Source organism: Enhydra lutris, unplaced genomic scaffold (genome assembly GCF_002288905.1).
Source record: "Enhydra lutris kenyoni isolate GAN:26980312 unplaced genomic scaffold, ASM228890v2 scaffoldscaffold39, whole genome shotgun sequence".
In the NCBI taxonomy this organism is placed as follows: Eukaryota; Metazoa; Chordata; class Mammalia; order Carnivora; family Mustelidae; genus Enhydra; species Enhydra lutris.
In genome coordinates, this window is record NW_019154123.1 from 31,514,459 (window position 1) to 31,527,001 (window position 12,543).

The window sequence follows — 12,543 nt, forward strand, 5'->3', positions numbered from 1 at the left end:
AAAGGAAGGACCAGACATCATGTCCAAAGCGAATTGGTTCATGAATCCTGTTCAGTTCAAAGTCATAAGGCAAGAACTAAGAGAAGGTTAGCCTATGGGAAGAGGATGGGGGTATAAGATGTTCAAGAATATGGGGTTAAATTAGTTCACTCAAAGACTCCATCTAAGGATAATAGGGGATGATGGGAAATGGGAAGGTGACAGTGGAGGTGCACAGCAACTGGTCTGGGTAAAGGATAGACCTTCATTTTAGTCCCCAGTGCTTTGGAGGGAATGGAAAAAACCCAGGTTCCCAAGAAACTAGAACAGAAAGAAGCATGGGAATTTTTGAGCAGTGGGGCGATTTCTACTTTGGAGAACTACCGAACTTAACATGTTGAGGTTAATCCCAAATCCACCCATCCACTGGGGAAGTTTATTGGCACACTGATCTGTGGACCCCCAGCTGGTCCAGGGGAGGAGTCAGAATAGCCAGTAGAGAAGCTGAGGTTCATTATCCAGAACTGAGATAGTATTAGGCTAAGGCAGAACCTAACTTCAAAGGTATGGGTGGTCAAGGACCATACTGAGCTTGCCACAGTATAACTATAGCCTTTGTATTTGAATTTGATGTGAAGAACTGTCAATGAAGGCTAGAAAACTTGAGGACACACGGGGACAAATGCCTGGGCAATAGATGATTTAAAATGCCTTGGTATTATGAATAAATGAAAAACATGTTAATGTTTAGATGGAATAACCAGAACATTGCTGTGACAGAATGAGTCAGTTCTCTTGTCACTGGAGATGTTTTCTTAAATCTGAAAGTGTGACTACATGCTCTCCTTTTCAAGACAGCACTAAGTAACTGCAGGATGTCCTACCATCAAACAAGGGTAAAGGCTGAGAAGGAAGGATAAAGAAGACTTAAGAATCAGGAGACAAACGGAAGTCCCAGGATGACGGCTGTGTAGCAAGCCTAATCCACCAGCAGTCCATGCTGCAGGAGGATGGAGAGCTCTGAAAGATGGTCTGCAAGAAGAAAGAAGTAGAGTGGGGCTCAGGAGAATGGGATACGGTCAGATCAGGTGTCATGTTTGAAAAGTCTGTTAGTGTATGGAGCCAAAATTTAAATAGTCACAATGATTACTTTTTTAACCATAATCTGTGATAAAACTACATTATGAAGATGGAGTTGGGAGGAGGTAGAGTGTCTAGAAGGGCATTAAACTCATCTACAATAACAGAAAGTCAAGAGTTATTGTTTCAGATGGAGAAATTAAGAAATGCACAGGATCACCATATTTACAAAAATAAAAGTGACTACCGGAAAAAAACACTAAGAAGAGTAAAATGATTCCTTTTGGGAGTACGCAGCTGTGGGTCAGAGGACATCTATTCTTCATCAAGATTATGTCAGTATTATTTCATTTTTATTTTAACTGGATGCCTGGATTTCTTTGGTAAAAACAAAATTTAATAATAGTAATTCCAAGATACAAAAACAAAAGAGATGCATCTTGAGAAAATTCTGACTGTCAGCTACCCCATGTTCCTAGGTCCTCTCTCCTTTTTCTTAAGTGCCTGGATTGGAGAGGTTGAGGGGTAGAGATGGTAACACAAATTGCTGGGAGCACAGAAATCAGGAGTAGGACATAATCTCACTCTAGTTCACCTCAGTGCTCATGCTGACATCCAAGTCTGGCTGTCTGGGCAGTGTGGAAGGCTAACCCTAACACTCTGTGTGTGGCTAGAAGGAGTTACCAAGAAATGCCCATGGGTGTTTGGGTCATTTGGCTATGACCCAGCTCTAGCATCATGAGGTTGGATTTAATGGCCTATTGATAACTTAAGAGAACAGCCTTTGTTCTCAAAGTGGTGCCTTTGTGGGTTTGGTATCTTTGCTTCCATGGAGACTTGAATCCAATAACCTTAGCTGTGTACAAGTCAGTGGTCACCCCATGGCATTTCCAGGAACTTAAGTACCCAGGCTTTGGATCAGACAAACCTGCATTCAAGTCCTGGCTCTGTCCCTAACTAGCTCTGTGGTCTTGGGCATTTTATCTATTCTCTGTGAACCTTCCTTTCCTCAACCATCAGATGATGATGGCAACCATATCTATCTCACCAAGATTTGGGGAAGAAAAAAATAAGATAATTCATGTCAAGAGCTCGGTGCAGTGCTCCATAAATCTTAGCCATAGGTACTAGCTTTCTTATGATTCCAATCCCTTGTTCTTCCTGGTGTCTGTCTGGTTAAATGGCCCTGAACAGGCAGGGCACTCCTCCAGCTTCCTAGAATGATACAGAGCACACTGCCTCTATTCAGCACATGCTAATTATCTGATGACCAGCAAGATGACCTGGCCAATAGTCTCTTCTCTGGCAGTGAGGCACTCTCATGGAAAAATCTATCTCCCTCTGCGTAAATGTGGTGCTGAGTAGCATAACATTTCCAGAAACCATCCCTGACCCCTGACACTTGCACAGGGAACAGGAATGCTGATTTCTCTGAATTTGTTAGTCATGAAAATATGCTAGCCTGATGAGGCCGATATGCTTGTTACACAAGAAACAAAAACCCATGTTGGCTTTGAGAGTGCCAGTGATATTATGCCCCATGTTCTTCACAAAAAGAAAGAGAACAAAGAGAGGAATAAGCTGTTTTCTGAGTTGCAGAATACCTGATACAACCTCCAAGGAAAGGGAAAGGAATGCTCATTATAGTCATTCAGTACACAGCCTCACCTCTCCAGTATGTCACAAATACATACATTGACTCTGTATACATACTTTCATTCAAAAAGAAAGTGATTTGCCTTGAAATCCTGGAGATCCTGACTTTTCATCTGTCTCTGTAACTCCTCATTTCTCCTGTCCAGTTTCTTCAAGCCTCCCCCTGATCACTACAGGTTTTCCCTAACTGTTCTGAGCTTCTGTGGACATGCCATTCTGGAATTGCTCAGCAGCCTTTTTAGTCACAGTGAGGCAGGCTGTCCTGCTTATCCCCTTCTCCCTACTCAGGCAGCCTTCTTTGGAGCAAAAGTGTCACCAAACTCCTCCCACCTGCCAGCCCCTCTCAGAAGCACAACTTATGTCCTTTTTTTTTCTTGTCTCCTACAGCCTCAGAACATTCCAGTCTCAGGTTACGTGCACGTGCATGTGTGTGTAGGACATTACTCTTTGAGAGGTTTTATATCATTTTATCCCTTTCATAAATTAAGTGTCTGCCGCCGAACATCTTCAAGTTCTCCAGCTTTCTGGTGTCACACATTCTTTTTTTTTTTTGTAAAGATTTTATTTATTTATTTGACAGACAGATATCATAAGTAGGCAGAGAGGCAGGCAGAGAGAGAGCAGAGGAAGCAGGCTCCCTGCTGAGCAGAGAGCCCAATGCGGGGTTCGATCCCAGGACCCTGGGTTCACGACCTGAGCTGAAGGCAGAGGCTTAACCCACTGAGCCACCCAGGTACCCTACACATTCTTTTTATATTAAACTAGTAATGCCTCAATCCCCATTCTATTTACGCTGAAAGCCCAGGACATCACACCAATATTCTTCTTGTTGGGAGGGGTTTATGTTTCTCTCAGTGTTCTTGGGAGGCTTTCTCTTCTTTGTGTCTTTGGATTCCTTCTGCTGAATTCTCAATTCCTAATCTCATGTCACTCCTGCATTTGTTGACCCCCTTTTTTTCTTCTTTTTTATTAATTATTTTTATTGAACGTATAATATATTATTTGCTCCAGGGGTACAGATGTGTGAATTGTCAGGCTTACACACTTCACAGCACTCACCATAGCTCATACCCTCCCCAGTGTCCATAACCTAACCACCCTTCTCTAACCCCCTGCCCCCCATCAGCCCTCAGTTTGTTTTTGTGAGATTAAGAGTCTCTTATGGTTTTTCTCCCTTCCGATCCCATCTTGTTTCATTTTTTCCTTCCTTACCCTCCAAACCCCACACTCTGCCTCTCAAATTCCTCATATCAGAGAGATCATATGATAATTGTCTTTCTCTGAGTGACCCTTTTCATTCAGCATAATACCCTCTAGTTCCATACATGTTGTTACAAATGGCAAGATTCCATTTCTTTTGATGGCTGCATAGTATTCCATTGTGTATGTATGTGTGTGTGTGTGTGTATGTGTGTGTGTGTGTGTGTGTGTGTGTATATCACACCTTCTTTATCCATTCATCTGTTGATGGACATCTAGGTTCTTTCCATAGTTTGACTATATTGGACATTGCTGTTATAAACATTCGGGTGCACATGCCCCCTTTGGATCCCTACATTTGTATCTTTAGGGTAAAGACTCAGTAGTGCGATTGCTGGGTCATAGGGTAGCTCTATTTTCAACTTTTTGAGGAACCTCCATGCTGTTTTCCAGAGTGGCTGCACCAGTGTGCATTCCCATCAATAGTGTAGGAGGTTTCACCTTTCTCTGCATCCTCGCCAACATCTGTCGTTTCCTAATTTGTTAATTTTAGCCATTCTGACTGGTGTAAGATGGTATCTCATTGTGGTTTTGAATTGTATTTCCCTGATGCCGAGTGATGTGGAGCACTTTTTCATGTATCTGTTGGCCATCTGGATGTCTTCTTTGCAGAAATGCCTGTTCATGTCTTCTGCTCATTTCTTGATTGGATTATTTGTTCTTTGGGTGTTGAGTTTGATAAGTTCTTTATAGATTTTGGATACTAGCCCTTTATCTGATATGTCATTTGCAAATATCTTCTCCCAATTTATCAGTTGTCTTTTGTTTTTATTGACTGTTTCCTTTGCTGTGCAAAAACTTTTGATCTTGATGAAGTCCCAATACTTCATTTTTGCCCTTGCATCCCTTGCCTTTAGCGATGTTTCTAGGAAGAAGTCACAGCAGCTGAGGTCGAAGAGGTTGTTGCCTGTGTTCTCCTCAAGGATTTTGATGGATTCCTTTCTCACATTGAGGTCTTTCACCCATTTTGAGTCTATTTTCGTGTGTGGTGTAAGGAAATGGCCCAGTTTCATTCTTCTGCATGTGACTGTCCGATTTTCCCAATACCATTTGTTGAAGAGACTGTCTTTTTTCCACTGGACATTCTTTCCTGCTTTGTCGAAGATTAGTTGCCCATAGAGTTGAGGGTCTATTTCTGGGCTCTCTATTCTGTTCCATTGATCTATGTGTCCATTTTTGTGCCAGTACCATACTGTCTTGATGACTATAGCTTTGTAATAGAGCTTTAAGTCTGGAATTGCAATGCCACCAACTTTGGCTTTCTTTTTCAACATTCCTCTGGTTATTTGGGGTTTTTTTCTGGTTCCATATAGATTTTTGGATTATTTGTTCCATTTTTTTGGAAAAAAATTGATGGTATTTTGATAGGGATTGCATTAAACGTGTAGATTGCTTTAGGCAACATAGACATTTTCACAATATTTGTTCTTCCAATCATGAGCATGGAACGTTTTTCCATTTCTTTGTGTCTTCCTCAATTTCTTTCATGAGTACTTTATAGTTTTCTGAGTACAGATTATTTGCCTCTTTGGTTAGGTTTATTCCTAGATATTTTATGGTTTGGGGTGCAATTGTAAATGGGATCGACTCCTTAATTTCTCTTTCTTCTCTCTTGTTGTTGGTGTATAGAAATGCAACTGATTTCTGTGCATTGATTTTATATCCTGACACTTTACTGAATTCCTGTACAAGTTCTAGCAGTTTTGGAGTGGTCTTTTGGGTTTTTCACATAAAGTATCATATCATCTGAAAAGTGAGAGTTTGACTGCTTCTTTGCCAATTTGGATGCCTTTAATTTCTTTCTGTTGTCTGATTGCTGAGGCTAGGACTTCTAGTACTATGTTGAATAGCAGTGGTGATAGTGGACATCCCTGCCATGTTCCTTACCTTAGGGGAAAAGCTCTCAGTTTCTCCACATTGTGAATGATATTCGCTGTGTGTTTTTCATAGATGGCTTTTATGATATTGAGGTATGTATGCTCTATCCCTACACTTTGAAGAGTTTTGATCAAGAAAGGATGCTATACTTTGTCAAATGCTTTTTCAGCATCTATTGAGAGTATCATATGGTTCTTGTTCTTTCTTTTATTAATGTATTGTATCACACTATTAATTTGTGGGTGTTGAACCAACCTTGCAGCCCAGGAATAAATCCCACTTGGTCGTGGTGAATAATCCTTTTAATGTACGGTTGGATCCTATTCGCTAGTATTTTGGTGAGAATTTTTACATCCATGTTCGTCAGGAATATTGGTCTGTAATTCTCCTTTTTGATGGGGTCTTTGTCTGGTTTTGGGATCAAGGTAATGCTGGCCTCATAAAATGAGTTTGGAAGTTTTCTTTCCATTTCTAATTCTTGGAACAGTTTCAGGAGAATAGGTATTAATTCTTCTTTAAATGTTTGGTAGATTTCCCCTGGAAAGCCGTCTGGCCCTGGGCTCTTGTTTGTTGGGAGATTTTTGATGACTTCCTAGTTACGGGTCTGTTTAGGTTTTCTATTGCTTCCTGGTTCAGTTGTGATAGTTTATATGTCTCTAGGAATGCATCCATTTCTTCCAGATGGTCAAATTTGCTGGTATATAGTTGCTCGTAATACATTCTTATAATTGTTTGTATTTCTTTGGTGTTGGTTGTGATCTTTCCTCTTTCATTTATGATTTTATTTATTTGGGTCCTTTCTCTTTTCTTTTTGGTAAGTATGGCCAGGGGTTTATCAATCATATTAATTCTTTCAAAGAACCCGCTCCTAGTTTTGTTGATTTGTTCTTCTGTTCTTTTGGTTTCTATTTCATTGATTTCTGCTCTGATCTTTATTATTTCTCTTCTCCTTCTGGGTTTAGGGTTTTCTTTGCTGTTCTTTCTCGAGCTCCTTTAGGTGTAGGGTTAGGTTGTGTACTTGAGACCTTTCTTATTTCTTGAGAAACTCTTGTATCACTAAATACTTTCCTCTCAGGACAGCCTTTGCTGCGTCCCATAGATTTTGAACAGTTGTGTTTTCATTATCATTTGCTTCCATGAATTTTTTCAATTCTTCCTTAATTTCCTGGTTGACCCTTTCATTCTTTAGAAGGATGCTCTTTAGCCTCCACATAATTGAGTTCTTTCCAACTTTTCTCTTGTGATTGAGTTCTAGCTTCAGAGCACTGTGGTCTGAAAATATGCAAGGAATAATCCCAATCTTTTGGTACCAGTTGAGGCCTGATTTGTGACCCAGGTTGTGATCTATTCTGGAGACTGTTCCATGTGCACTAGAGAAGAATGTGTATTATGTTGCTTTGGGAGGGAATGTTCTGAATATATCCGTGATGTCCATCTGGTCCAGTGTGTCATTAAAGGCCTTTATTTCCTTGTTGATCTTTTGCTTGGATGATCTGTCCATTTCAGTAAAGGGGGTGTTAAAGTACTTTACTATTGTATTATTGTTGATGTGTTTCTTTGATTTTGTTATTAATTGGTTTATATAGTTGGCTGCTCCTATGTTAGGGGCATATATATTTAAAGTTGTTAGATCTTCTTGTTAGACAGACCCTTTGAGTATGATATAGTGTCCTTCCTCATCTCATATTATAGTCTTTGGTTTAAAATCTAATTGATCTGATATAAGGATTGCCTCCCTAGCTTTCTTTTGATGTCCATTAGCATGGTAAATTATTTTCCACCCCCTCACTTTAAATCTGGAGGTGTCCTTGGGTCTAAAATGAGTTTCTTGTAGACAGCATATTGATGGGTTTTGCTTTTTTATCCATTCTGATACCCTGTGTCTTTTGATTGAGGCATTTAGCCCATTAACATTCAGGGTAACTATTGAGAGATATGAGTTTAGTACCATTGTATTGCCTGTAAGGTGACTGTTACTGTATATTGTCTCAGTTTCTTTCTGTTCTGCTACTGTCAGGCTCTTTCTTTGCTTAGAGGACCCCTTTCAATATTTCCTGTAGGGTTGGTTTGGTGTTTGCAAATTCTTTTACTTTTTGTTTGTCCTGAAAGTTTTTTATCTTTCTATTTTCAATGATAGCCTAGCTGGATATAGTATTCTTGGCTGCATATTTTTCTCATTTAGTGCTCTGAATATATCATGCCAGTCCCTTCTGGCCTGCCAGGTCTCTGTGGATAGGTCTGTTGCCAATCTAATAATTCTACCATTGTATGTTATAGACCTCTTGTCTTGAGCTGCTTTCAGGATTTTCTCTTTGTCACTAAGACTAGTAAGTTTTACTATTAGATGATGGGGTGTTGATCTATTTTTATTGATTTTGAGGGGGGGTTCTGTGTGCTTCCTGGATTTTGATGCTCATTCCCTTTGCCATATTGGGGAAATTCTCTATTATAATTTGCTCCAATATACCTTCTTCCCCTCCCCCCCTTTCTTCTTCTTCTGGAATCCCAATTATTCTAATTGTTTCATCTTATGATATCACTTATCTCTCTAATTCTCCCCTTGTGGTCCCATAGTTGTTTGTCTCTCTTTTGCTCAGCTTCTTTATTCCCTGTCATTTGGTCTTCTATATCACTAATTCTCTCTTCTGCCTTATTTATCAGCAGTAAGATCCTCCATTCTTGATTGCACCTCATTAACTCCCTTTTTTATTTCAGCTTGGTTAGATATTAGTTCTTTTATTTCTCCAAAAAGGGATTTTATTTCTCCAGACAGCGTTTCTCTAATATCTTCCATGCCTTTTTTGAGCCCAGCTAGCACCTTGAGAATTGTCATTCTGAACTCTAGATCTGACATATTACCAATGTCTGTATTGATTACATTCCTATCTGTTGGTACTGCCTCTTGTTCTTTTTTTTTTTTGTGGTGAGTTTTTCCACCTTGTCATTTTATCCAGATAAGAATATATGAATGAGAGAATAAAATACTAAAAGGGTGGCAAAGACCCCAGAAAAATGTACCCTAACAAAATCAGAAGAGATCCCAAGCTCAGGGGAAAAGTAAAAAGAAATTAAATATATATATATATATATATATATATATATATATATACACATACACATACATATGACTGGTGAATAGAACATAGCCACACACTTGATTTGGGGTGTATTTTGGTCTCTTAGAAGAAACTACCTCCCAAAATTTTAAAGAAAGATATATATACTTTTTATATATATACACACACACACAAAAAAAAATATATATATATACATAAAATTTATATATATAAATATATATATACTTATATATACACAAAAATAAGTGTAAACACAATGAAGGGATAGAATATGACTATAAAGATGAAAATTTTAAAAAAATCTAAAAAAAGGAATTGATAAGTTGGTTGGAAAAAGAAAGAAAAAAAAAAAAGAGGAGACAATGTACTTAGGCTGGAGACTAGAACAAAGCCCTGTATTAGATTTAGAGTATATTTTGATCTATTGGAAGAAATTGTATCCCAAAAATTTTTAGGGGAAAAAAAAATCCCTGTATGTGTACAAAGAATAAGGTTACATACAATGAAGGATAAAATAGGACTATAATAATGAAGGTTTAAAAAGAATTTTTTTAGAACAGTATTGTTAAGATAAACTAGTTTAAAAACATTAAGAGGAAATACAAATTTTAAAAAATTAGAATAAGAAAAGAAATAAAATTTTAAAAATTTTAATTTAACTTTGCAAGACTAAAGGATCATGGGGAGAAAGCCATGAATTCCATGCACTGTTTTTCCCTCGTTCTGGAGTTCTGCAGTTCTCCTTGATCGGTGAGCTTGGTCTTGGCTGGATGTTCTTGCTGATCTTCTGGGGGAGGGGCCTGTTGTAGTAATTCTCAAATGTCTTTGGCTGAGACAGAATTGCACTGCCCTTGCCAGGGGCCAGGCTAAGAAATCTGTTCACCTTCTCTCTCAGGAGCTTTTGTTCCCTGAATGCTTTCCATTGAGCTCTGGAGGATGGGAATGAAAATGGTGGCCTTCCAATCTCCAGCCCAGCAGAGCCAAGAGCTTGGGGCCCCACTCCTCAGTGCGCCCTCAGTGAAAAGGGGTCAATCCCTGCCATCTCCCTGGTCTCCGGCCACGCTCTGGGCTTACCCAGCCTGGGACCAAGTGTTTCTCTCTCTGGCACACATCCCCATTTGGAGTCTCCAAACCTAGCAGATTCCTGCCATGCTGCTTCTCCAGAGGAGGAAGGTGAGTCTCTCTGAATCTGCCACTTGTAGGGTCCCTGCTCAAAGAGCAGTGGTTCAACTTGCTGTGGATCATAGTTTAAGGTAACCCAGAGCTGAGAGCTCACTCCTCGGCTCTGTCTCTGTAGTCAGTTTCCCCAATCTGATACCTGGGAGTTCTGCCACACTCAGATACCCCCAATCTTTCAGTGACCCTGCGGGACCTGAGATCACACTATCCCCATGAGGGCTCCATCCCCTCTTAGCCTCTGGAGTGATGTCCCTCAGTGGAGCAGACTTCTATAAGTTCAGATTTTGTGCTCCATTGCTCCACTGCTTGCCAGGAGCTGGCCCCTCCCCCCGCAGTCTATCTTCCCATGGCTTTGAATTCACTTCTCCACATGTCTTACCTTTCAGAAAGTGGTTGATTTTCTGTTTCTAGAATTGCTGCTCTTCTTCTCTTTGATCTCCTGTTGAGTTTGTAGGTGTTTGGAATGTTTTGATAACTATCTAGCTGAATTCCTTTGACCTGATATCATTTCAGTCTGCTACTCCTCCATCATCTTGCCTCTCCTTCTTGTTGTCCTCTTTTATACTACTGTTCCTTGTAAGGCAACACCTTTCTTCATTCATTCCCTAAATGATCACACATTCTTTGTGTGTATCAAATTCTAACAAAGGTTGGAAGCAACCTAAGATTTTTATGATGACCACTTGGTAAAGGATCAACTGCACTAAAATAAGTTTTTACCTTTTTAGGGACCCTTAATCTCTCTAGGCAAAATATTCTAAAATGGAAGATCATGGCCCAAATACAGTCCATGGGCATATTTTGTTTGGACAGCACAGAAATAACATAAAATTTTAATTTATTTTCAACCTTTTAAAAGGAGAAGCTTTTTCAGATTTCTGCCTTTCCTTGGAAGAAGGGGAGAACTGAGGGTATTGGAGCCCCACCAAAGCATGGCAATAACTTGCTGGAACTGAGTACCAGCCAGGCCTAGGACTTGCCTCCTACTCAAGCATCATCTCACCTAGCTCTGTACCAGCATGGGCCCTGGGGTGGGGGGAGTGCTTCTAAATTTCTCTCTTCACTTTTCTTCTTTTTCTAAAGGCCCAATTTCTTTCTCTGGCAAATAACGTGAACATTCCTATTTTCTGTCTTATAGAGCATTTAATTCTCTTTGAGGCTACCCTGATCACCTAACCTAGCACAAGTCACCCCATCCTTTCACCGCCAAATAGGATTAACGAGATCTTCAAGATGTTTTCCTCAATAGAATTTAGCCACCTTGATATGAATTGTGCCTTTACCGTAGAGGGCAAAAGTACGTGTGGTCATCTGGTTTAGTAATTGCTCCCAAATCATATGGCTAATTAGTGGGAAAGCCAAGGTTCAAATTCAGTCCTTTTGATTCCCAGCCCAATACCCCCTTTTATGCCCATTAATGCATCTTGATGCAGTCCATAACCTGGGAGAGCTTAATTGTGGGAGGCAGATTTAGAAAGGAAGTAGAAAAGGATTTTCCCTTCATTAAGGAAGTAAGCAAACTGCTGCTCTTCCTTTCTACACAGTTTTGGCTTTCTCTGGTGATTTTTTTAAAATCAGAACATTCACGCTACCAAATAACCCTAGATACCACCTAGCCCAACAGCCCAATTTTATAAATGAGGAAATTGAGGTCACTCACCCTTTCGAGCTGCTTAAATGGCCTTTTTAAGTAGAACATGTTCATTTTGCCTGTACACAAATTACTGGACAAGGTACAATGCATATTTATCATAAATCTTTAGAGATTTATTTCTTTATTCTTGGAGAATTTCCAAGATGGATTTGAATAATGATGGAAAACACAGCAAAACAGCTTGGGTGATAATAACAATAAGATACACTAGAAACAATTTTATTGTTTAATAAACTGTGGAGAAAGCACTTTTGCATCTCTTAAAAGTGCTGTCAGGCATTGACTTACTAATCCTCAAAGTAGTACAAAAATCTTAGAAACCCCTACTTTCCTAAAACCACTGAATGCCAAGAAAAAGAAAGAAATAGTATCACTGTGAACATCAAGATTTGAAAAATAGCTAAGGAGATTAGCAAAAGACAGCATAGATGGGTTTACCACACATGGTGGTGGAACAAATGAGTGAAGCAGAAGAAGACACCAAGGATCTAGTCTCAGCACTGTGAGGTAGAGCCATTCTGGGCCCAAATCTCTTGAGGACACCAAGCAGAGCTTCTCACAGTAGCTGTGATGGAGGACAAATGTCAAGCATCCCTACCTAGGTTTTCCAGATTTAGCAAATAAAAATATAGGACACCTGGAGTATCTGGGTGCTTAGTCAGTTAAGCATCAGACTCCCGATTTTGACCTCAGGGTTGTGAGATCAAGCCCTACATTAGATTCTCCTCTGAGCATAGACTCCACTTAAGATTCTCTTTTTTCCACTCCCTCTGCCCCTCC